General features: G+C 41.2%; 1 protein-coding gene across 5 annotated transcripts in view; it reads left to right on the top strand.

Moving 5' to 3' along the window:
* sema5ba (sema domain, seven thrombospondin repeats (type 1 and type 1-like), transmembrane domain (TM) and short cytoplasmic domain, (semaphorin) 5Ba) overlaps positions 1–25,945 on the top strand; it is a 239,458-nt gene that overhangs the window by 25,939 nt on the left and 187,574 nt on the right. For 3 of the 5 annotated variants that reach the window (XM_034147142.1, XM_034147138.1, XM_034147143.1), the window contains exon 2: positions 17,131–17,203. The exons of the other annotated variants lie outside the window; for them this stretch is intronic. The gene's annotated coding sequence lies outside the window, so the exon portion shown is untranslated. The remainder of the gene's footprint in view (positions 1–17,130; positions 17,204–25,945) is intronic. 5 annotated transcript variants of the gene reach the window in all.

Here is a 25,945-nt window from a genome sequence, read left to right on the forward strand (position 1 = left end):
ATGGCTAGAATGGGTGACCTGTTTGGTATTTTGAGCAAAACACTTCATAGACATGTTTTTTATATATTTGTATATATCTGAGACCTATGCTATTGCCTAAAAATAGCATGATAGGTGCACTTTAAGGTTTCTTTGGTTTAAAGGTTCCAGTACTGTTCCCACGTGTATTGGATTCATATGAACAATACTGATCTTTATTGCTATTGATAAAGACGTTTATTCGTGACCTTGTATCCAGTCATCTGACTAAAAGTACGTTTCAATAACAAATGATGGACATTTTCCAGACGGCCTAATAAGTGAAATGGCTAAATGAATGCCTCGTGTCCTCAAAAACCCAGAATACATTTGAGCTCCTGGATGATATGAAATGAAATGCAGAAGAAATTGAATAAAGGTGATATTAGAGTTGGAAACAACACTGCATGGAGAGGCCTTATTCATGCTCGATCGAATCCCATACGCTTTGATCTACCACCTTTTAAAAAGATAAGATTGAACTTTTATTTGTTTGTCGAGTTGTGCGAAGAAGCAGCTTTTCCTCACTTGGCTGAATAAACTTGGTTAATTATGTATCGCTCGTGTTGACTTGTGCAGACTTTGCAGAGGGCACCTTAAGTTTATTCAAGTCAGAAGTAAGCTCATTATGTTGTGTTGGCTCGAACATTTCTTCTGGGTGACTTAATAGAAAAGTGTGTGAGGTAGACGCTCCGATAGAGAATGCACACTCAAACCCAACCACACGTTCAGACAGTGCAACACGCTTTACTGCTTCCCTTTATTCCCCCCTCAGGCCATGCTCTCTTTGAACCCAAATTAATAGCCTCCTTTACGGCGTCACATATAATTTGAACCTGTCTCTCCGTTCTGCAATTCAATCTTAATTGCTAAGCACTTCCATTTCAAGAGTTGTTAAGCAAACGGCGCGTAAGACGGATGAGTCTGCGGCAGTAAACACTGAATTACTTAATCAAACCCGCTCCGTCTTCCTTCTGCCTTTCAAAAAGTCAGGAACTCTTTGCTGTCGTCCTCCGGGAGAAGAGTTCGATAAAAGACAGGGGGCGTTGTAATCTGCCACTTTCTTTGCTTTGCTTATATCCTCTCTACACGATGATGAATGGGGGTTTCATTTCTGCACTTCAAAAGATGGATTGGGAGCTTGAGTCTCAGCACCTCGCGTGTTAAACGCTCTAATTCTTGCCGTCTCCTGCCCTTCTCCTTGTCACACTTATCTCTCTTGTCTTTCTTATTCTCTCCTATTTACTGTGTATCGCCCATATCATCTTTCATTCTTAGGCTCTTTGTGGCACTCTTACTTATTCCTCTCTCTTTTGCAAATGTTCTGCTTTTCACCGAGCCGCCCTCACGATTCTTTTTTGGCTCTTTCCGCCTCTGATCCAGGAGGAGGAATTTTCATTGATTAAAAGCAGACGTGGCTTGCTTTCCTCCGTGTCCACCTGACCAATGCCGGCTCAGGAAGATGAATCACTTGCAGCTCCTTTTCTATCAGTCCGCTCTCTTTTCTCCATCCATCCTTCACTCTGCCGAATGAAATGAGCGCCAGGCTGATTGTGTGTAGCTTTAGGAGACAATAAAGTGCTCAGGCTTTTTTTTTTAGCTAGCTTTAGTGTGTATGCAGGGTTTAGTCAAGGGAACCATTGGTGCTTGAGGTTCTCTCCGTTTGGGTCGGTGTGTATTTTCTGCTTTACTCCCCAAACATAGTTAAAGGAATAGCTCAAATCAATCCTTGAGTGTTAAATATTTAAGGCTTAAGGTAGACCGTATACGTTTTTTTTAAGCCTTACTCGTTACACAGCTTGGATTCACAGCAATTACAATGGATTCATGGTTCATTTATTGTCATTTAACAACACAGGTTTGCACAACGAAAGTAGCTTTAGTCCCTTTATGGAAAAGAGAAACAACAAGAAAAAGAAGGGTACACTATTGACTACTTTTGGCAAATAACTTCGACTTTTAAAGATGCCTTTTTATTATAGTATAACGAAGACAAGAGTGGCAGCAAAGGGCTTCTGGTCAGAATTGAACCTGGGCTGCTGATAAAAACCCAGATTTGAGACGTAAACTCTACCAGGTGAGCTTCCTGCATGTGGCTGGCATCTTAACATAAAACATTTGACATCAGGGGGAAAAAAAAGCCTTCAACTTGGACTCCTTTTGAGCATCAAGGTGCCCTTTGCTGCAGGATTCTTTCCATCCAAGTTTCCATGGATACATCTGGACAATTTCTCGCTGTGAGTCTGGATCGGCGGGTTATTTTAACTGCTGTGAATCCACAGTTGCCATCCTCCACAAAGGATCAAGCAACAAACCTGTAAGTGGCACCTTTCAAGCCATGTTTTGAGGTTGCAAAAGCTACACATAGATTTCGCCGAATTCGAGGCAGGAGTTTGGAGAAGGTCCTTTTCTGCTTCAGTGTTGCAAAGTCATACCTGCACAAATAATTGAGCTTAAAACCAAACACTTTTGGGATGAAGTGGAACACAAACTGTGAAACGCCATCTCCTTAAATCAGTGTTGGACATCCCTAAAGCTTTAATGGATGAATGGGAGCAAATCCCTGCAACTAGGTTCTGAAATCTACTGGAAAGCCTTAGTTTAGACCAGATTATCGGCCATGGTTTTGTAAGAAAGTGTTCAACCATCACATAATAGTGTTATGCCAACATCTCCATAGCTTTGAGCATGAAGTGTACAATGTCTGGGGTTTATTGAAGTCAGTCCAAGACAAACAAATTGTCGGACCACCATGTGTTTTGTTCAGCAGAGTTCATTCTAATTCTCCATAAATGTCCACAGGGAGAACCTCTACATCACATTAGTATTTCCGGCTGTGTTTCCACACTGCAGGCTGAAAGCTGTGTTAGCTTAATGCACATCATACATTAGGCTGATGGGAACATTTCACTCAATTTTGTCCTTGTAATTTACATAGTGGAGGGTATAAAAGCATCCGAGGGGCACAGCTTCAGCAGCTGAGAAAGGCGACTGATTGCCATAATACAGCTGATGCCCTCTCCGTTTGAATGTTCCTTGATGCAGCTGCACACATGCGAGGAAACAAAATGTAGTTTCAGTTCTCGTGCACGCAGGCGCTCCCTGAAGGTGCGTTTCTTCTGGATTTGCGTGGTGCTGCAATGCGCTCTTCCCCTCTCATCCCTCCTCATCGCCCACTCTCTTTCTTCCTCCGTACTTAATGCTCGGCTCTGCTCACTTCTTCCCTTGATGGCGTCTGACCAACAGGGGAAAAAGATGGAAAGCAGGTGTCCTTTGGCATAATAAATAATTCCTCACCCTCCTCAGGGCCTTGCGTTCCTATCCCTCAGGGCCTCATATTCCAGTGAAGAAATATGCACGTGAACAGCAGGTGCAAAGTGGTTTTCTTCTCCTTTCAATACCTCATACGGTTGGCCCTCCTAAGAGAGAAACTTCAGGGCTGGATGAAAGAATTCAGTTCTCTCTTTCTGTATTTCTGCTCTCCACCCACAAAGTCAGGGGATTTAGCTAGCATCCCTGTGCCCGGTTTAATAATGTAGCTTCTGTCAGACTTTTTCTTTGTTGAGGTAGAAGGAAAAAAAGTGAGAGGAAAATGGAAATCAAGTGTTGGGGATAATGAGGGACGCTGGGTGGGATATTCTCACAAAGCTTAGTTAGGAAGATTCAGGATTAGACGTGGAGCACACATGCTGTACTTTGTGGAAAAGCCAACTTTGAGTCTTTGTGAAACTGTGTGTGCCGTCATCGATTTAACTGCTGGGATCGAAGAGTCTGTGTCAGGTATTCAATGTGTTAATGAATCCAACTTCTTCTTAAAATCCTGAACTGTTTTTAGATTAGGGTTAGAGTTCGATTAGGGTCTGCTTTGAAGATTTGCGAGTAACGTTAGCTTCATTTGAGATCCCCTTGTGTTTGCTGAGTATGCAGAATGACTCTGAAAGCACCATTTGATAAACACAACCTGTAGCTACAACTTCAAAGTGAGATTGAATATTGATTGAAGGTGGGGTAGGTAATTTTGGAGAAACCAGCTCGAGTGCGCTAGAATTTGAAAATACACAACCGGAGAAGATCTGCCACTTCCTTACAGAGCCCCTCCTCCAACACACACGAACGCGCACATGACCAATGAGGGCACGAGATAAGTTTGTGCACAGATGGAAGGCTGACAGGCAGGTAGGCCATCCAGTTATTTTAGCCGGGCCGGCTCAGATGATTGGTCGTACTTTTTACAGTACTACGGCTTCCAAAGATGACATTTCTTTATGGATTTTTTGTCAAAGCACTTCAGATATTCATTGCTATCGGGATGTTAAGAGCATTCCATGGAATATAACAAAAAGTGTTTCTCGAGCCGGTTTCTCAAACTTACCTACCCCACCTTTAAATATGTAACTGACACATCAAAAAAAGAGGGGTATCCCACATGATTTGCACACTGGAGATCCGGACTGAAAACTATTTTGAAAGTGACAGTTAGCGTTACTTCAATGAATGCACAGGTTGCTAATAAAAAAAAAGAATAAGAAGAGACAAGTGATTTAAGAAGAATTGTTTTGCTGCCAAAAGAAAACCAAATCTACATGGGACTAAAACTTAAAGGTTGATCTTCAAAGTACGTTTTTTCAAATAAATTGTATAATATTTGGTAAAAATGACTTGTATGTTTTATACATTACCACTTATTATTATAAGAAATAGGGTAAAGAGTAAATGATAAGGGGTTTGACTCAGTCCACAGTCCTCCTCTGTGTGGTGTGGCTGTGTTGTTTATGTTAAATCAAAGGGAGAAACGTAAAGAAAGGATTATTTTCCCTCTCTCAGCTGTGAGGATTAGACATTTGAAAATGTCCTCATTTCATTGATGTTCAGTTCTAGTTTGTTTTCCATTCTTCTGTGATTCACAACCAAAGCCTGACTGTGCCATTATGTAAATGTGTGCTGAAGGAAATGCTGTTTGAATGTAAAGCAGAATGTGGGCAGAAATGCAGTCACTCATCCGAACCGCGCTCAAGAGTCACGTCATGTTTGCTGTTTTCGCTAATTTGGGGTAAATCACTCAGAGGCGGAACAAAGCAACACCAATTATTGCAACACATTAGAAAATAAACTGATGATTTTGGTGTTTGTGATAAATGTTTTGAGCACATCCAACAGTGTATCTCATGTTTGTGTCAAACGCTGTAAAACACATTCAGGTCCCTCTCTCTGCCCGTTTGGCACGCCTCGCATGGCCATTTGGCCGCTGAGCAATTTGGATGTGAGGATCAATATTGAGCTCGATAAGTATAACGTTGGCCTGGAGCTGAGGTCGCTGCTGCCGGCTGCCTGCAGACAATTCACCCCTCCCACAATGCACTTCACTCTGCACCCCAACTCAACTAACTGTAATTGGAGTTCACTTACAGACACACACATGTGAGAAGACTAAAGGCCCAAGGGCACAGAATCAGAGACCTGAAGCACTTAATGGATACAGACATAGAAAAGGTTCCATTACACACACACGCAAACACACAGGACTACGGACTAATCGACAGCCGGAGGACCAAATAAAGACTCTGTAGGAAAGATGTGTATCCCAGAGCAAACACCTGGTCCAGGTGGAGTGAATTCACAGAATATGCACACGGGAGCGGGATTTCACAAAACCAGCTCTACTATTTTAAAATGACAACATGCTGCAGGTCTTCTGCATCCCTTCGCTCTGATATCTCACTACTTTCACGGTTCAGTCGTCTCTTATTTCAGTTCCTTGCTGAATTGTTTGCTATAACTGAATTCTAAAAAGAGTCTTATGATGTTTCTTTCAAATCCAGTATAACAGAATTTCATAACTGTAAGTAAATAAAGTAGAAATCCTGCCAGAGCTGCAGGATACGTGATAATCTGCCGTTTGTGAGCTGTGCGGTGCAATGTGGGACAAAGTCTGTATTCAGAACTTTTCAGAGATATGTCGAATAAACTCTGATATTCATGGTTATTGTGGCACTTCAATGAAGAAAATATGGATTTATGCCTTTTGCAAAAACATTTTCGGGCAGATAGAAATAAGTAGTCTATTAATCAAGGCATGAAATGAAAAAAAGAAATTGTCAGATTTCACTACAATCTGTTTAAACCCTATCTCAAAGTTTGTGTTCAATTTACGATAGTTTTCAATTAATTTCAAAGCATAATGAGATTTGCAAGTTGTCGTGTTTTTTGAAAGACCTGTCTCTTGTTAAAATATCAACTTGTAGCTGAAACATGATCTGGTAAACAACATATATATATTGTATTGATGTTGCTTTCTTTTGTACCAACATCACCAAGTTTTTTTGAACATTTTCCATCATTAAGACTCCGTATATTTCAATCTGTATGAGGCGATGTCATGTTTCTGAGGATTGATGCATTTAACTAGCGTTGTGTTTTATCAAAGCTAATGCTAATGTACTAGGAGCCTTGGGCTTCTTCTAATGGAAAGGCCACTTTATTACTGACAGACCTTCTTGAACTTGAAGCAATCAAATAGAAACACACACACAATGACTGGTGCTCTGAAAGTGCTTTTGAAGTTCAGGAACTCTTGTATTTATACAGCAATTACAGTACGGAGGTGTTGATGTGTGGGAGCATGGACACAAACAGCAGCCGTTTACATTAGCGATGCTTTTATTCCCTCTGCTCTTTACATTCAGTCCTTGTTTACATCTCGCCTGTAACTTTAAGCCATTTGTCACCGCTCTTGCAATAACACCAGCGACCTCTCCACTAACCCTGGGGGCGGGTTCGTCTCTGAGAACAGGGGATGCGGGGTCAGAGGTCAGGCTGTATATCAACAGGTGTCAAGTGCTATGATGGAAAGCCAAGGACATATGAAACTGTGCTGGAAACCGTAGGAGGACGGAGCCGAATAACAGGCGTAATGGATGACTGTCAACGTGACGCCATGGTTTCAGGTTGTGCAAGTTACAACGCCTCGTGTGTGTGTGTGTGTGTGTGTGTGTGTGTGTGTGTGTGTGTGTGTGTGTGTGTGTGTGTGTGTGTGTGTGTGTGTGTGTGTGTGTGTGTGTGTGTGTGTGTGTGTGTGTGTGTGTGTGTGTATGTGTGTATGTGTGTGTGTATGTGTGTGTGTGTGTGTGTGTGTGTGTGTGTGTGTGTGTGTGTGACACCACGTGAGCCTCTTGGATCTGTTATTATTTAACCATTATCTCACCTTCTCTTTCTGTCTCTTTGTGTTTTATCCCCCTTAGCATTGGCCATTCTTCCTGGGGTCCACACACACAGTCTTCAAACATAAGGGCTTCATAATAACTGATTATGTGATATAGTGTTCACTAAATTGACTTTATTAGATGCTCTGGATGGTGACTTATAGTAGGAGTATTTCCAAAGTGTGCATGTGCATGGAATGGGTTAAATCATCAGTACAAAAGAGGATTAACTGCATGACTTAATATCTGATTCTCAAAGGTGTGAAAGCAACATGTGAACAAAGAGGGGGCAGTTTAAATGTTAGACTACACTTTCAATTTTCTAACCCTAAAAAAGTTTGGAGATCTGAGAGATGTGAACCTATCCTTTTACTTCAATACTGGTACAACAACATACTTCTACAGAATGAGCTGTTATAATAATTTATAGGAACTTCTCAGCCTTTTCCCACAAAAAAACCCTTATAATTAGCTATTGTCAGCTTTTTGGGCTTCGGGGGTGCCTATTTTATTTCCTTTCAATTTAGCCGATTACGCACAGGGTAAGATATCACAATGGTAATACAGCCTCACCTCCGTGAATGGTGGGTTTTTCTTGGAGCCTTTTCCAGAGACACACTGTTTTTGTACGTCATTCTTGTCTGTTTTTGTTGTGTTTGTCTCGATTCGTCCTTAGGCTTTGAATTGTAAAGAAACAGTTAAGTGCTTTTTAATATCCTGGTTTAAAGGTAGGGTAGGTAAGAATGGAGAAACCAGCTCGAGTGCGCTAAAATTTGAAAATACACAAACGGAAAAAATCTGCCCCTTCCTTCAGACTTCCTTATGCTGTGTTCACACCGGACGCGATGCGACGTTTGGGGGCGGCGCGATTACATGTAAAGTCAATGCAGAGACGTGGACAGACGCGAATTCGCTCCGACGGCGCGCATGAAGCGGTGGACGCGGCGCGAATCACACGATTGAGGCGATTGAACGGTGCCGCGTTAAACGCGAGAGTTCAATTTTTTCAACTCGAGCGTCAAATTCACATGACGCGTTCTCGCGGAAGCCAATCAGCGGTGAGGATCTCAGCCGCCGTCACTGACGTTCAACCACACAACATCAGCCGTTAGCTGTTAGCAGTTAGCACACAGAGCTCACAGCTCCTCATATCCGTTCAGAAACTGGACAAAAGTTAAACAAGTACAAACCACAGACTGTCTGTGTCATGGTGAATACAGTCGCTGCTTATTTATGTCTGTAGGCCGTTGTTATGAGTGTGGAATGAGCATATACAACGTTAGCTTAGCCTGGTTGACCCGATCTTCATTCAGAAAACAAGCATTTTAAAAGGTGTTTTGCCAGCCGTCTTGTCTGCAGACTTGTCAAAGCATTAATTCATGGTTGTTACTAACCGGTATCAGTATGTTGTTACTTCGGCATCATTTAGAAACGTGTATTACAATTTAATCACGGTAAAATATGTTCATTTGTTGTAGTTGTAGCTCCCGAGCCAGCGCGTCTTGTTTGAATGATGCGAGTAAACACAGCTGGCAGCCGCGGTGAACCTCCAGCGTTTAGAGCGATGCGATAGGAGCGATTAGAGCGAAGCGAATAGTCGCATCGCGTCCGGTGTGAACGCAGCATTACAGAGCCCCTCCTCCAACACACACGAACGCGCACATGACCAATGAGGGCACGAGATAAGTTTGTGCCCCGATGGAAGGCTGACAGGCAGGTAGGCCATCCAGTTATTTTAGCCGGGCCGGCTCAGATGATTGGTCGTGCTTTTTACAGCGCCACGGCTTCCACAGATGACATTTTTTAATGTATTTATTGTCAAAGCATTTCATATATTCATTGCTATCGGGATGTTAAGAGCATTCCATGGAATATAACAACAAGTGTTTCTGAAGTGAATTACCTACCCCACCTTTAAGTGGAGGCCATGTCTTTTATTTTAAACTGTTGACTGAATGTGATTGCCCTTTTTAAAATTCTGATCAGTACCGATAAAGGTTTATCTCTTCCCTGCATGCATTGTTTGAAATGTGTGATTTAAAGTTTCCCATCACACTCTGATCGAAGCAAAACATTTTCGTCACATAAATTTCACTTGGACCGATAAATTGGAGATGAACGATATCAGCCATGTTGGCTCATCAAGGCAATACAAACACATGTTCATGTTGGTATGTGGGCATGACAGCGACAGCACATTATGCACACATACAGCCTGGTCATTTAAAAGCAGTCTCATCATTGCAGGGTTTAGCTGGCAGACTCATTGTTTACTGAATGTGCGTGGGCAGAGAAGCTATTTATTTATTTCTAAACTGAAATTGGAAATAGCGACATTTCAGCTGGCTTTGTTAACAGACATCACTGATGTAAACAAACATTTAAAGGTGGGGTAGGTAAGTTTGTCGAAACCGGCTCGAGATCGCTAGAAAATGAAAATACACAACCGGAGAAAATCTGCCACTTCCTTATAGAGCCCCTCCTCCAACACACACGAACGCGCACATGACCAATGAGGGCACGAGATAAGTTTGTGCCCAGATGGAAGGCTGACAGGCAGGTAGGCCATCCAGTTATTTTAGCCGGGCCGGCTAAAATGATTGGTCGTACTTTTTACAGTACTACGGCTTCCACAGATGACATTTCTTTATGGATTTGTTGTCAAAGCACTTAAGAAATTCATTGCTATCGGGATGTTAAGAGCATTCCATGGAATATAACAAAAAGTGTATCTCGAGCCGGTTTCTCAAACTTACCTACCCCACCTTTAACTGCATCACAAAACATGAATACATTACTTTTACTTTTTGTAAGTCTTTCAGTTTGACTGCTCCAAGATTTAGTTTTTTCGGTAATGGAGCAGCACTTTTTACGTTCATAATATGGTGGAATAATCTTTTTTGAGCCACCATATTCTGTCTGATTCATATTTGCTGCCCTCGCTTAATTACGCTCCTATTGCATGGGTGTCAAACACATGACACATGACACATCACATGAGCCTCACTTTGGTTGGTAGCATCAATTCAATTACATGATGTGTGAGAGATGCTGGTGCTTGATTAGTCATGTAGCCTTCTCAGATGTTCTTGAGTATACTGTATTTGCTAAGAGTAGTTGATAGAAACATGCAATAATCTACTTGTTAATCTGCAGACTGTTTAAAAATGTCCTTAAAACTTGTATAGAAACATAAATAACAAGCACCTTACTGCTAAATGATCATTGAATATTAGAGTCTATCATTTCACAGCAGGTTCAAGTGCTGGTTGGTCCGGTTTTTAGACTGTTTACATAAGTGGACAAACCAAGGGAAATACATACATTGTAACTTATACTTAAGACTTTTTAATTTGATCTCAAAGCTAATTATAGTTTAAAATTAAACTGTTATATTATATTATAGGATAAGCTGTTAAAAGAGATTATTCCCATTGTTTTTGTTCATTGGGATCACCTCACCTGTGATTGATAACACATTAGAAGTTTTTACGGCCCTAAAATGTTTGAATGCCCTAGTTACTGTATAAGTTCAGCATGCCTTGTCTGTGTTCTTTAAATAGTAGTTTCTTTTGTGACTTTAAAAAAGAAAGTTTAGTTTGTGCAGCAGCCCCCTGCTACAGTCTGATGTAAACTGGAGAGCTGCGGGCAATAACTCGCTCCTAATTAGACATATTTCATTTCCTGCCCTGAAGGAACGAAGTCAAACTACACGTGTGTGTGTGTGTGTGTGTGTGTGTGTGTGTGTGTGTGTGTGTGTGTGTGTGTGTGTGTGTGTGTGTGTGTGTGTGTGTGTGTGTGTGATAGTTGTTGAGTTGTGACCTCCTGCTGTTTTGTAAGTTGCCTCTTCACCTAAGTCCTGCTAACTCTTAAACTCTGTGATTCAGTAGCCAGTAACCGGAGCCTAATGAGGAGGATTTGATTTTCACCGCTGGATGCGATGGCCACCGTTGATAAACACTTCTTTTGGATAGAAACCAGAGGGGGATGAGCTGCAAAAAGTTTTAAAATACCAAAAGAAAGCTCCAGATTGTGATCCCGACCTTATGACTGCTTTGTCTGCTTCATGCTGTTATCAGAACAACCGCTGGTTATAGAGCATCCGGGTTCAACACGCATACGCACGAAGACTCATTTGAGATTCAAACAGTTCAGAGACAGAAAGCAGCCATAAATAGGCCAGTTATAACACTGTGGGGGAATAATAGAGAAGAATGCATAGAGTTGTTGTTTTTTAAAGTGAGCCTAGATACATACAGTATTACCAACTTGTGCCAGAATGAGTGAGTGAAAAGGCCTCAAATGGTTCCTATCTATCAAAATAATGTGTGGCATTTATGACCATCAATCAGATACTATCTTTTTGTGTTGTACATTATGACTTACCACAGGTAAAACAAACAATGTCTCAGTTCAATCTAAATGCCTCAACAAGTCATGACAGTAATCCATTATGCCCAATCAAAGGACCCTTGAACTAGCTCACCTGAAATGAATTACATTATTTTAATTCCACCTGTTCTTTTCTTGGTATGACATGCCAAAGCGTGCCTGCTGTAAACTTGCTAGTAGTGACACATTTCATGGGATTGTTGCTCAGGCTAGACTTACATATCTTAAAGGGGACCTATCATGCAAAATGCACTTTTGTACGTCTTTTATACATGAATATGTGTCCCCGGTGTTCCAGGGAACTCACCAAGTGTCAGAAAACACAACCCTCTCTATTTTCCTCCATACCCAAATCTCTAAAAAAGGGGCTGCAACGGATCTGATAAAAACTGATCCAGATTTGAACACTGTCCTGACGTCAGGACGGTGGCGCTACGGCTATTGGGCCAACTCCACCAATCAGGAGGAGACAGCCACGGCCATTGCCGTTCGAAAGCGCTGGAGACGCTGTAGTACATATGCCAGGCCAGTAGGTGGTGCTGTTCTCACAGAATCAGCCCTTGCAAAAACAGAGCTAACATTTTTCAAATTGAGCGAAATGAGGCATGGCTAAAATGCATGATCTGTTTGGTATTTTGAAAAAAAAAAAGTATAAATATGCCTTATATAGGTATGGTCCTACACGATATTATTCAAATATAGCATGATAGGTCCACTTTAACAATTGTGGGATGGATATAGCCACAACATTTGATACAGGCATCAACAGTTCCAATATGACAAGGGATCCGCTGACTTTTATAGCGCAAACATTAAGTTCATATTTGTAGTTTTAAGTGAAGTGTCTCAACAATCAATTTGGTACATACACTTTTGGTTTCCACAGGAGTCCTATTTTGTTTTTAAAATTGGCTTTAAAAGCTACAGCATACAACACCTTATGTTTATAGACCTGGAGCTTGGATGCGTAACACTTTTGACAGAGTGCTAAAGGAAAAATGTTTAGACAAAGCAAACCTTGTAGGGAACCAAATACCATATGTAGTAGATGTCGTCAATGTGAAAAGCCAAGTGATTTTTCAATAGCCTGCATGATCTCATCTAAATCATAATTATATCAACACTCATTAGATACAAATCCATGAAAGGAACAGGAAGTGAATGCATGAGGTTGACCATGATCTTCTAACATCAACACTCATTTGTTGTTATCGAGCTAACTGTCAATAAACGTGTGATTTCTGAAGTTTTAAGGTTTAAGGACTTGTCCAGAATCATGTCAAATCATTATTCTAAAGTTGTTATCTACGTATATATTGAACGGGGCCCTGACACTCTGATGTAATCTGTGTTGGGTTTATGCAACAGTTTCATCAGTTATCTAGTCAATAAAGTTGTTACTGGATTTGAACAGGATTGAGTATTCATAGACTTTGTTGACTGTCTGGTGTGTGTGTGTGTGTGTGTGTGTGTGTGTGTGTGTGTGTGTGTGTGTGTGTGTGTGTGTGTGTGTGTGTGTGTGTGTGTGTGTGTGTGTGTGTGTGTGTGTGTGTGTGTGTGTGTGTGTGTGTGTGTGTGTGTGTGTGTGTGTGTGTGTGTGTGTGTGTGTGTGTGTGTGTGTGTGTGGCTGAAAGACAATAAAACTATAGGTCACAGACTAAGCAGTTTATGAGAATTCTTCCTCCTCACCAGTCTCAGTGAATACAAGCTGATCCCACACTGACATTGGAGATTACGGGGAGTTTTTTTTTGTTTGAGCGGACACTTCCTGCTGCTCGGCCCTAAATTCTCAGCTTAGTTTAGCTTAGCTCCATAGTAAATCCCCTTTACTGCGTTTGTCTACCTGTCTTTGTGGCTGTTCAGAGTCTCAGACAATCTGGAAGAACTCATTTAAATCAGTATACGTTTACTACCAGAGTCTTGGTTGGACAAAACAAGAGCTTTAAAGATGTCACCTTGGAGTCTTGAAGCGTCTGATGGACATTTTCCGAATATTTCTGACTCATTTGCAAATATTTAGTTATACAACCTTTTAAAACTTGATACCAATGCACATTTCGGTTTGACCACCTTCAAAGAGTCTCTCGTTATGGTTTGATGAAATCCTTTTGAATACTGGGGGGCCCACATTTTGCCTCCTGCCATGTTTTATATTATGCTAATGATATGCAGATCTTTGGCTCTTGAAGTATGACATGGTGGGCTTCTTGTTAGGGGAATGATGAATGATAGACCCTAACACTAATGATACATAATATATAGTTCCCACATTAATCACATCCAATCCATCAACAAGGTGTCAAGAGACTGCTTTGCTTCATAAACACTAACAGGAACAACTGGGGTATACAACCATTAACAATTGAGGGCCAAGTTGTACAGACTGTATAGGGTAGGTTTAAGGATTGAGTGAGTGATTTGAAACACAAACTACATTTTTGATGCAGTCTTAAAGTGGACCTATCATGCTATATTTGAATAATATAGTGTAGGACCATACCTATATAAGGCATATTTATACTTTTTCAAAATACCAAACAGATCATGCATTTTAGCCATGCCTCATTTGCTCAATTTGACATTTTTTATATCTGTTTTAGCAAGGGTTGATTCTGTGAGCAACAGCACCACCTACAGGCCTGGCATATGTACTACAGCGTCTCCAGCGCTTTCGAATGGCAATGCCGTGGTTGTCTCCTCCTGATTGGTGGAGTTGGCCCAATAGCCGTAGCGCCACCGTCCTGACGTCAGGACAGTGTTCAAATCTGGATCAGTTTTTATCAGATCCGTTGCAGCCCCTTTTTTAGAGATTTGGGTATGGAGGAAAATAGAGAGGGTTGTGTTTTCTGACACTTGGTGAGTTCCCTGGAACACCGGGGACACATATTCATGTATAAAAGACGTACAAAAGTGCATTTTGCATGATAGGTCCCCTTTAATAGCGGTCCAGGGTTTATCCCACTCTATTGGCGAGTATCATTTCCTGCCGCATCACATGCTAGTATGAAAACACAAGGGCAACAAGCCAAAGCCGTCTCACAAAAATAGAATCAAATGTTTTATAGGGAAGCCCCAGAGACACACTACATGAATCACGAGCAACAACATTAAGCAGAATTAATAGTTCAGGGCCCTTCACAGCTTTTGTCTAATGAATTTGAAAAGCTCCCATAGGGAAGACGATAAAGGACACTGCAGAGCAACAACAAACTGTCATCTTACTGAACAAATGTCCTTAATATCTCTCCATAAGCCTCCTGTGAGATAATGTGTACGGTTATATCTGTGTGGGTAGACTACTGTTATAATAGGCCTATTATATTTGTGTGCTTATTGACAATTATATAGGAGGAGAGGATGGAATTGATCAAAAACTGCCTCAGTAAGAAAGGTCATTTCTGGCAATCGTCTACGCTAAAATCGAGCCTCTCTTAGTCAGTTGAAGGCACAATGTTGAAAAGTGTGGTTTCATTGGAGCTGTAGATCTGCAGATTTGTTGTGATCCAGCAAAGTTAGACACGATACAATCCCCATTGTGTGAAGTCTTCTAGATATCAATGAATGCAGATTTTTCATCCATTTAAAGGGGACCTATCATGCAAAATGCACTTTTGTACGTCTTTTCTACATGAATATGTGTCCCCTGTGTTCCAGGGAACTCACCAAGTGTCAGAAAACACAACCCTCTCTATTTTCCTCCATACCCAAATCTCTAAAAAAGGGGCTGCAACGGATCTGATAAAAACTGATCCAGATTTGAACACTGTCCTGACGTCAGGACGGTGGCGCTACGGCTATTGGGCCAACTCCACCAATCAGGAGGAGACAGCCACGGCCATTGCCGTTCGAAAGCGCTGGAGATGCTGTAGTACATATGCCAGGCCTCTAGATGGTGCTGTTCTCACTGAATCTGCCCAGAGCTAGAAATTGTCAAATTGAGCGAAATGAGGCATGGCTAAAATGCATGATCTGTTTGGTATTTAAAAAAAAAAAAGTATAAATATGCCTTATATAGGTATGGTCCTACACTATATTATTCAAATATAGCATGATAGGTCCACTTTAAGATATGTATTATTTGTTAATATCTAAGCACTTTCATCCCAGCTGTTTGACCCACTTGTCACTTTGTTACAGTTTTTATCTCATGTATTTCCTAACCCTAACCCTAGTGGAGGAAGTTGAAGGAGCCATAGGAAAGGTCGCTGAATTTTTATATTTATTATGTAGTATTTTTGGGTGGTTTTGGATGGAAAGAGAGGAAAGGGTTAGTCAGTAAGAGACCATTTTTTAGACCGCTGTTCTTGAACCGCCATTTCTACCGCAGTTTTCCAGCGCAATCACCATCACAGTCGCCATCAAGAAGCGGATCGGTTTTTAGTTTGAGCGCGTCAAAGCGTTTTTCTGCCCATATTTAGCATTTTGCTGCTTTTTCTTTTGACTGCCTGTCGCTGCTTTTTTACTGTAGTTTTGCAAATCTGTGAAGTTTTTTTAAAGGTTTGTACATCTGTGAAAGAAAAATAAAAAATAAAAAAGTCCTCCTGATTCGTCAATTAAGATGTCTGCTATATTCCAAAGTTGTTGCCAGAAACAAATCAGCTTTTAATTGATAGTAAAAACAAGTTTCAGCCTTGAACACAATCAAATGCCAACCAATCAGCATCCTGTCTGAATGCACATTAAACATCTCAGCAGAAGTAATCAGTCTTATCGCAGCACTAAGAAATTAGCAATCATCCCTCTCTGATTTTTCAGGCAGGTCTGAGCTGCTCTTTCAGGTTGCCGTAGAAACCAACCCGGGCTATTTGTTCCAATTTGCTCTGCAGCGTTGAGATCAAAAAGCCTTCAACCCAAAGTGCTCTCTGCATATTAGCCTCCGCGTCGGATTCAACACAATTAGCCACCTCGCTTCCATCCATATCGTTGATTTACTGGTTTTCTGCTGTGTTTTCTATATATGTTACATTGGATAGATGGATACATACTGCAGAGATACAGAAAGGCATAGACATATACTACGGGGATACAGAAATATATAGAAATATACAGAAATATATAGAAATATACTACAGAGATACATACATATATAGACATTTACTACAGAGATACATACATATACTACAGATACAGTAATATACTACAGAGATACAGGAATATATAGAAATATACTACATAGATACAAAAATATACTACAGAGATACAGAAATATGTAGAAATATCCTAAAGTTTGTGTTTTTAATGCGTTTGAACTGTAGCCTTGTTATTGTCCGGTTTGGATATAAAGGCACCTCGCAGGTCCCTTTTCTCCCTCCAACCCCCCCCCCCCCCCATATCCACATGAAGTCTCTGTTTAAAAGCCATCTCTGCTCCGCCCCCCCGCTCCATTGAGAAGTTGGCGGTTTGTTTACGAGAGCGCCAGAACTTCTTTGTGGCTCGGCGCTCTGCTTATGAGAAGGAGGTGAACAGCTAGTTAAAGACTCACCCTCCCCCTTTCTCTCCCTTTCTCTCTTCCTTCTTCCAGGAGTCTGAAAAGGACAGACCACCCCCCCCCCCCAAAAAAAAAACACTACCCACAACCCAGTGATGCTTAGCTGGTGAGTAAACTTTCATTTGAAACTAGCTTTTCTTGGAATTTCTGCTTTGTATCTGTCAAGGAATTTGATAAATGTTCGCAGCCAAGCGCCAAACTTCTGTCTGCTCTTTTGAAGAATGTCCACCATGAGGGACTGTCGATTATTCTTTTTCTCCTATTCGCACTCTCTAAATGTCTTCCCTACCCCCCAAAATCTCTGTGGCTGGTTTAGTGAGAGGTCCTCTGTTGAAAGGCCCTTTCTATTCTGAGTGAGTGATGTGAAAAGCAGCGAAGGAGAGATGGAGGAACTCCTGGAAGTGCTTCTTCCAGGCGGCTAATGGATGAGTCTTACCTCTGTGTCTCCTCTGCAGACGTCCTTGAGGCTAATTGACACTGTGGGGTGAAATCAGTGTTTAGATGTGATGTGACGAGAACGCAGTCACCTTGTGGCATCGCCTCCACTAACACTCTGTCTGCTATTAGTGTGATTATAACAACAGTGAGACATGCTGTCATCAGGACTCCCCTCAACAACCGAGGCTCTAGGATCATATCTCTTAGAATTATAATGGTATTTGATAGAAAACGGAGGAAACCTGAAACAAATCTCCCCAAACTGATCAGAGAGTCCTGTTGTGAACCCGGAAAATGTTGAGTACCCCAACGTTTTATAATATACATGTATAATATGGTTCCCAGCACATAGAAACTGCTGGATGCTAACTTGCAGGCAATTAGCGAAATTAGCATAAGTTGATTAGTTAATTTGCATTATAGCCTACATGTATGTGGATCATAGTTAAAAAATGAGTTGGCCAATTTGGAAATGTTTTGAGTGGTTGTGGGGGTTATTGAGGAGTCCATTTCTACATTTTCAGGATCAAAAATGACAATTTTTAACCAGAATTGCAATATTTGTACTCTCAGTTGGGCTGATTTTGATTCATTTTGGTTCAATTTGAAAGATTTAAGAGACTCTTGAACTTTTGGAGTGGACAGATTGCTTATTTTTTCGAAGGAAAAGTATCCACAGTAGAGGTAATAACCCATGGTAGTCCAAATCAACCCACCAAGAGTCCCAATGTAATAATAATAATTCCTTATATTTATTATAGCGCTTTTCAATGACTCAAAGCGCTTTACAGATACACATTACACATACATATCATACATACATGTAATGGTCATGTCCTGTGGACAATACCCACAGGAGCAAATTCAGGTGAAGTGTCTTACCCAAGGACACAACGGCTTTACAGACGCAGCGACGGCGGGTTTCGCCCCCTTGATCTGATGATCAATGCACAGCGCACTGCGCCACACCGCCCATCTTCACAAGTCATCAAGGCGCTTTACAAGTACACATTGATATCATACATGTACTGTGGACAATACCCACGGGAGCAAATTCGGGTGAAGTGTCTTGCCCAAGGACACAACGGCCTGACGCAGTGGCGGCGGGAGCGGGTTTCGAACTGGAGTTCCCCAACGCCCCCTTGATCTGATGATCAAACGCACAGCCCACTGCGCCACTCCGCCCCAATATGCCCACTTTCTGGTTAGAACTACAATTTTTGATCCTGAAAATGATCACAATCAATCAGAAATTGACTCAGCACCCTCAATAAGACCCCAAAACCACTCCAAAAATGTCCAAATTGGCCAAGCCATATTTTAACTATTGTCCACATTGGCTATAATGCTTAATAACTTATGCTAATTGTGCAAATTGCCCATTATATGCAAATGAGCATCCAGCAGTTTCTATGTGCTGGGGCCCCCTACTATACATGTATATCATAAAACTTAACTAATCTTATTTATACCAGAGAATACTTGCATTGAGACTAATTGAAGATGCATGTTTTTCTCGATGTCAGATTCAATGTCCTCATTATATTTTGAAGAGGGTTTGTTCAGCTGAGTAAACAGGGTCCTCTGTGACAGGAACAGTGGGGAAAGTGCTGCTATTGACAGAAAATGAAGTGGAGCATTATTTACTGACAAGCCTTGAGTATTCCCTCAAAGATATTGATGTTGACACGGAGCATCTGCACACAAAAAACAGTATTATTGATATTCAAAATAAATTCACCAGGTGCAAAACTCAAACCAAGATAAAGACTTGTTGGCTTGTATGCTTGTATCGTGTTAGATGATGAGACTTAGATCAGGATTAACACATCTGGAATCCACTGTTTGATTACTTAAAAAATTGCAATGGCGGTATTCTGGCCAGCCATCTAGGGAGAGGACGTCAGTGCTCCGTAAATTAAACAAAGGCAATACAAACCACAGATGTAAGATCAATGTATGATTCAGTCTGGTATTCAGAGTTATCAAGCCCTGCTTTGTTTGCATTGAGTGGAATAATCAAGAGTTCATTTCATAGATCATACACAATCTGTTATCTTCCTTCAGGCATGATTAGAGATTATGTGAGTAAACATGCACATGAGAATACTGATCAAACATGCTCTGAAGCTGTGTTGTTATATTTATTGTGTCTACCTTAGGCGTAACAATGTGAAGACCAGCTGAATCAGAAATATAAAATACATCTGTTTAGGGTTCATTAAGTTTTAACGGCACAGATCGTGTCTTTACGGGACGGAAAAGAAACCGAACTACTGCGAGAAGAGAACAATCCAATTCATGATGAAACGCACAGACCACTTCTTCTCCAATCTCACCCTCGTCTCACTCTCTGTGTCTAATATCCCAGAAGGCCAGCGCTGGCATCTGCCTACATTTTGTTGTGTTGCTCCCTATCCTCAGCACTCGTCTCCATCTCTCATACTCTCGTCTGTTCAATTTGTCTTTCCCCAGTATGTGTCATTGGAGCAGGGCAGCGATGGCCTCTCTGATGGTGTTCCTCAGGGATGAGATCAGGGCCTCCAGTCGGGGTTGGCATGTCCTCTCCTCCAGCTCCGTGGTTGTTTGCTGATATTTAGTTCAGGATGACAAAAAGCCGGAAGAAAACAAGCTCCTTTCAGGCCAATAGAAGAGCAAAGAGGTGGACTGAGGAAGAGAGGGAGAGAGACCTAGAAAAAAAGGGGGACAGGGGACTCATCCCTGGATAAGGATTCTCTTTAAAGCTTTCTGTTTGTGGCCCCTAGGGCAGAATTAAGGGAGTGTCATTATCCCTGGCAAATTACCACGCTTCCTTTGTGGTGCGGCCATGGTACATTAGGGCGCCTTAAAACGTGGCCGAGTCGTGCCCATTGAGCTCACAAAGAGAGGGGCCGCTGGCAGATCCTTGGCCTGCTCACAGAGGAGGCATTCACACCACATGTGGGGGGGGGGGTATGGTGACGTGGTGACGGTGATGGAGGGGGTCCCCTGAGATGAGTTAAAATCGCTGGAGCAAAAGGCCGGTGTGACACGGTTTGGAAAAGCATGCCAGAGGATGATATCATCCCTTGGCTTGGTCTCCGTTTGGATCAGCTGTGGAAACCCCCCGGTGTAATAAGAGCCTCAATGGTGTTTCCATGCCAGTTCTGTAAGACCTCCACGTATCCATCCATTACCCATACATAAGACCTCGATAGAGTCTTTCAATGGGCTAATTGCTAATTAGCCGCGTAGCAACAAATCACCTGCTCGCTACAAATTAGACCGTTTTAATTTTCGTTCTACTTTTTGAATTTTCTCTTGCCCCCTCGATTAAACTGCGGAGAGAACTTTGTTGCATCTTACCCACATAACAGTATTTAATTCATATTATGTGCAAGATTACTCAAGTTTATATGTATTTTACCCGATTACGTGCACCAGTAGTCGCCCAATAAGCTCTTTTTAGATTTCTAATTGATGACAAATCTCCTGAAGCTTACATCGTATGTCTAACACGTAATGTATGGCTTTCGATTCAGTGAATTTATCAACCTATCCTTTAGTCGATACATGGATAAATATAAAATCTATCACACTTTGATAACTGATATTATTAGGGATGTCCCGATCACCTTTTTTTGCTCCCGATCCGATTCCGATCATTTGATTTTGACAATCTGCCGATACCGATTTTTCCCGATCCGATCTTTATGCAATGCATTAAGAGAAAAAAAAGGTAACAGATAACGGCTGGTCATCCAACGCGATGAATTCAGCTATTTTGGCTGTTATTTTTTTGGCCTTTTCACTGTTCTGGGGCAGTTTCTCTTTCCTTTTTAAAAGTCTCTGAAAGTGTTGGTTGTTTCAGTGCCGTTACCTGAGTGGCCGCTGTGTACTCGTCGTGTTGTTGTTGGTGTTTGTATTAGATTGGTCGTGTTGAACGTAGCTCTGTTCTTTCCACCACGTGGAACCTCCGCCTTGCAAATATTGCATCTGGCTGTTACACTGCCTTCGCTTTCAATTTTATAATACTTCCAAACTCCTGACATTTTCTCTGTCCCGACTCCCGAGGCACCAGCTGAACGTAGCCTCTTGTTAGCTTACTGCTACTATTAGACACTGCGCCCACTGTTGCCAGATTTGAGAGAAATAAGCAACCAGGTCTATGAAAACAAGCCCAAAAGAAGCAACACATACATGATGTTGTGTAATTTGAAACCAAAACTAAGGCCTCAGGATGACTTTAAGACGTGAACATGGTCATTTTTGTTTTGTAACATTAAATAAAATGTATAAAAATATTTTATAAAAAAATAAAAAAATAAATTCCCGATCCCCGATTTTTTTCTCCCGATTCCGATCTTTTGAAAATCACGTGATCGGCTCCGATCCCCGATCACGTGATCGGATCGGGACATCCCTAGATATTATCACTGTGAAGACATAACTCTATCTGGTGCTTTTCTCTGATTCATATTAGATTATATTTGTAATATCTTTGGGTCCAAGATGTCCCCTTGGACTCTAGAAATAATAGATTAATAAAAATAATTTATATCTGCACCCCGATGTGTAATCTTTGCCCTATCTTAAATTGATCATTTCTAAATGTAATACTAATCCAACAGTTATCTAGTTATAATCACTGTTCATACTTTAGTCCTTCCACAGTGTGATTATAATACTTTAAACAAAAAAGATCTTAAAAATGGGATTACTGTTATGTTGAAAAGCTTTAGTAACTCAGGCTAATGGACTACACTATAACCCTTCATTTTCACTCATAGAAAGTGCAAGTGACTGACGAATGAGTTGAAGATATTTCAACTTTTTCAGAAAAGCGCGTGAAAAGCTTGTTTTTGGCCAGTGTCTGTCAGAAGGAAACTATACTGTAACAAAGACCAACAAGCCTGTCTTTGGATCAGATGGACCGAGTGGACACCGGATGTTGCTGCTGATCAATGCCTGACTTTTACAATCTTTAGTCGTCTTTCTCCTTCGCTATAAGGCTGTCAGACTAAGCCGCGACAAGCTTATTTTTTACAAAGCGCGAGAGCAACAATGTTCAGGATGGAATGTCAAACATATACAGTAGCACATATTTTAAATCAAATCCATACTAGTCCATCTTTCAGCGCTGATACGTTGCCCTTATATGAACTATTACTGGCTGTGGTGCAGGAAGTGGAGCGGGTCCCCACTAATTACAGGGTTCAGTGTGTTAGAAAGCCCCAAACTATAGATACTCATGTCAGAAAACGTTCCCAAAGGCCCCTCGATCCCCCATAGCTGGTTCATTTCTCAATGTGCTGCCCAAGAACATAGTGGTCTTGCTTTAAAATAAAGTAATGAGCAGGTGCACAGCTAACTGGAAGAAGAAAGAGAGAGAACTTGGGGGTGCATTGTCTGACCATGCTTTAATGTTGCAGCGGGTCATTTAAGACGATTGGATGAACCCCGGTGTCTTTTATCGCCGCCGCTGGGAGGAGGAGTTCTTAACAGTTTTAGGAGCTGATCTAAAGAGGAACACTTTGTGAGGAAGCTGTTGCAGAGTGCGTGCAACATATAAAAGTCTGCCAGTTATGGATGGTATCCGCTACGATCTTTGGAGGAAGTGTAGTCTTCAGACATCAGCGGGTAGCTCAGGCTCAATACAGAGAAATCACAGTTGATCCTCTGGGCCTCAAATGGAGCTCCCACCAAAAGCCCATCAATTCAAACTGCACCACCATGAGCTACTATGTCAAAGTCTTCAAAGGAAACTAAATAAGAAGCTGCTGAAGGCACAGTAAAACTCCTCGTGTGTGAAATGTTTGTTCTTGGCACCTCAACTTTTATTTATCATCTAATCAACTGCAAGCTTTACCCCAGTGATTGATGTGTCCTTCATTTTATTTCCCTCTCCTCGATAGGTGGGAGATTTGATTACTTTCCAACTTTGTTTCCTGGTTTTATGAACTCAATCCCTCTGCTGGAAGAGATGACGGCAGGGGGAGGCTTTTGTCCGGGGGCCGCGGTGAAACCCTGAGCCTGTAAATCGTGCACTGATCTTTGGATCATTAAGCTGTGAGCCCTTTGGTTCTTTATCACCAGGCCTGGATCCCGGGCCATAATGGAGGCTAACTGGCTAATGATTAGCTGTCTGCTGCAGCTTCTCTTAATCTGGCTGCCACTGCCCGTCTGAACCGTCTGAGGCTATGAAAACATATACATCTGCCCTAAAATCCTTTCCCTTTTAGCTTATCCCAGTCTTGATATCTGAAACTATTTTGTAGCTATTGAGTTTCCCACAAAGCCTAATGCTGAATATAAATGGAGTATAATTGTGTTACTCTAAACTCTACGTTTCAAAGTAACTCATCCACAACAGACAGTGTTTATAGACTAGTCTTTGCTTTTGAATATTGATAAACAGCATTGACCTCCTCTTAGATCTGCTGCTGAACAGATCACCTCGTCTCCAAACAGTCTCTAGCTTGATCGATCTGAGAGGAATATCATTATGTGAAAATTAAGACTGAAAGGCAGTGTTGTAAATGGTAAATGAGTGCATTTATATAGCACTTTTCCAGTCTTTACAATCCCTCAAAGCACTTTACAAATGCAACTCATCATTCACAGCCATTCATTCAGAGGCATGGGCTTCCATGCAAGATGCCACATGCTCAAGGAAGCTAATCATTATTTAATAATGTCATTTAAATGTAACATTTCTGATATTGGGCTATATAAATAAACTTTGATTGATTGATTGATTTAGGGTCAAGTATCTTGCCCAGGTATTTATTGACTTGTTGACTGCAGGGGCTGGGATTGAACCCCAGACCTTCGGACTGATAGACCACCACAACCATGCAGGCATGTGACTTTAATACATCTCACGCTTTGACGAGAGTTACAAAAGCATATTGATCATCTTCTTACCAAGTTAATTTGAGATTAATATGTTTGAAGAAAGACCATGTAGGACATACAGCTCATGACATGCTGGATCCATACAGGATGTTATCTATTGATTGTAACATCACACTAGGTAGTAAAGGTGTCTAGCGTTTAAACAGAAGTTTGTTGTGCGATAGTTAATAATCACATTTCTTCCATTTACAATATTTTGTGACATAACTTTGATGTTGCATAGTTGTGCAAAATCATACATATTTTCCAATAAACATTTAACATGCACTTTTGGGCGGATCATTATTAATTCAAACAATATTGTCAAACTGTATGAGGTCTCTGTGTCACTAGAATGAACTAAATTGGGGTTACTTCTGTAAAAAAGCGGTGGGCAAATATAGTAATTGATATACGCCCCAACACTGTGTAACATAGTCAACAGCAAACATTAACCATTTAACGGTTTAAAGGGGACCTATCATAAAAAATGCACTTTTTAATGTCTTTTATACATAAACATGTGTCCCCGGTGTGTCGGGGAACTCACGCAGCGTCAGAAAATAAAACCCTCTCTCTTTTCCTCCGTACCCAAATCTCTAAAAACGGGGCTACAACGGAGCTGATACAGATTTGCGTCCGATATGACGTAATATCGGAAATGTGGACCCACGGCCCTATCAGAAACGTTGCTATCAGAAACAATGCCCGACTGTTTTGGACGTAATATGGTCGGTGTTTACATTAGCATCGCTAACACTCAGAGCTAACCTGTACTGGAGAGCATGTGTGTGAAGAAGCAGGAAATAAAAAGGAACTCACCTTGTGGTATAACCGGCCAGAGAGAAAGCCTTTGAGCTCCATACTGTTTCAGAAAGAATCCTTGATAATCCATGATATGGCGTTTCATCACGGCAGTATTTAGTTTAGACAGTAGCTGCCGGGTCCCGCATGAGCTCAGACCCCTCCTTTTTTATTTGTTATCAATTTTTTAAAGCTTTATACCCCAAATCAGCACTTTTGAAACAGGAAGTGAAATAGAGGGATATGAGGCATGGCTAGAATGGGTGATCGGTTTGGTATTTTGAGCAAAACACTTCATAGACATGTTTTTGATATATTTGTATATATCTGAGACATATGCTATTGCCTAAAAATAGCAATATTTAGGCCTTTAATGTCCTGTATTTGTGCACCTACAGACGGGCCTACTTTTTTTTTTTAGGATATGAGTAGAGGTTCCACATATGTGAGACACATCTTTGATTTTGGGCCATAATAAAACTAACTTAATTGGTCTCTGATGCAAAAGACAGAAATTAGTTTCTCATCAGTCTAACATGCAACATGCCCTTCCAACACACACTTATATCTGCCTCAAAACACACTGCTTCCTGCACTGGTACTAATGTTTGCAATGGACTTAATTCATAAGGGATACTGGGCTGCTTTGCAACAATACACAATGCTAACGTTACTCCAAAGAAGATCACTGAGCCAGTTGTAAACACTCCTCTTATTGTTATTTTGAAAA

Source organism: Trematomus bernacchii, unplaced genomic scaffold (assembly GCF_902827165.1).
Source record: "Trematomus bernacchii unplaced genomic scaffold, fTreBer1.1, whole genome shotgun sequence".
Taxonomy (NCBI): domain Eukaryota; kingdom Metazoa; phylum Chordata; class Actinopteri; order Perciformes; family Nototheniidae; genus Trematomus; species Trematomus bernacchii.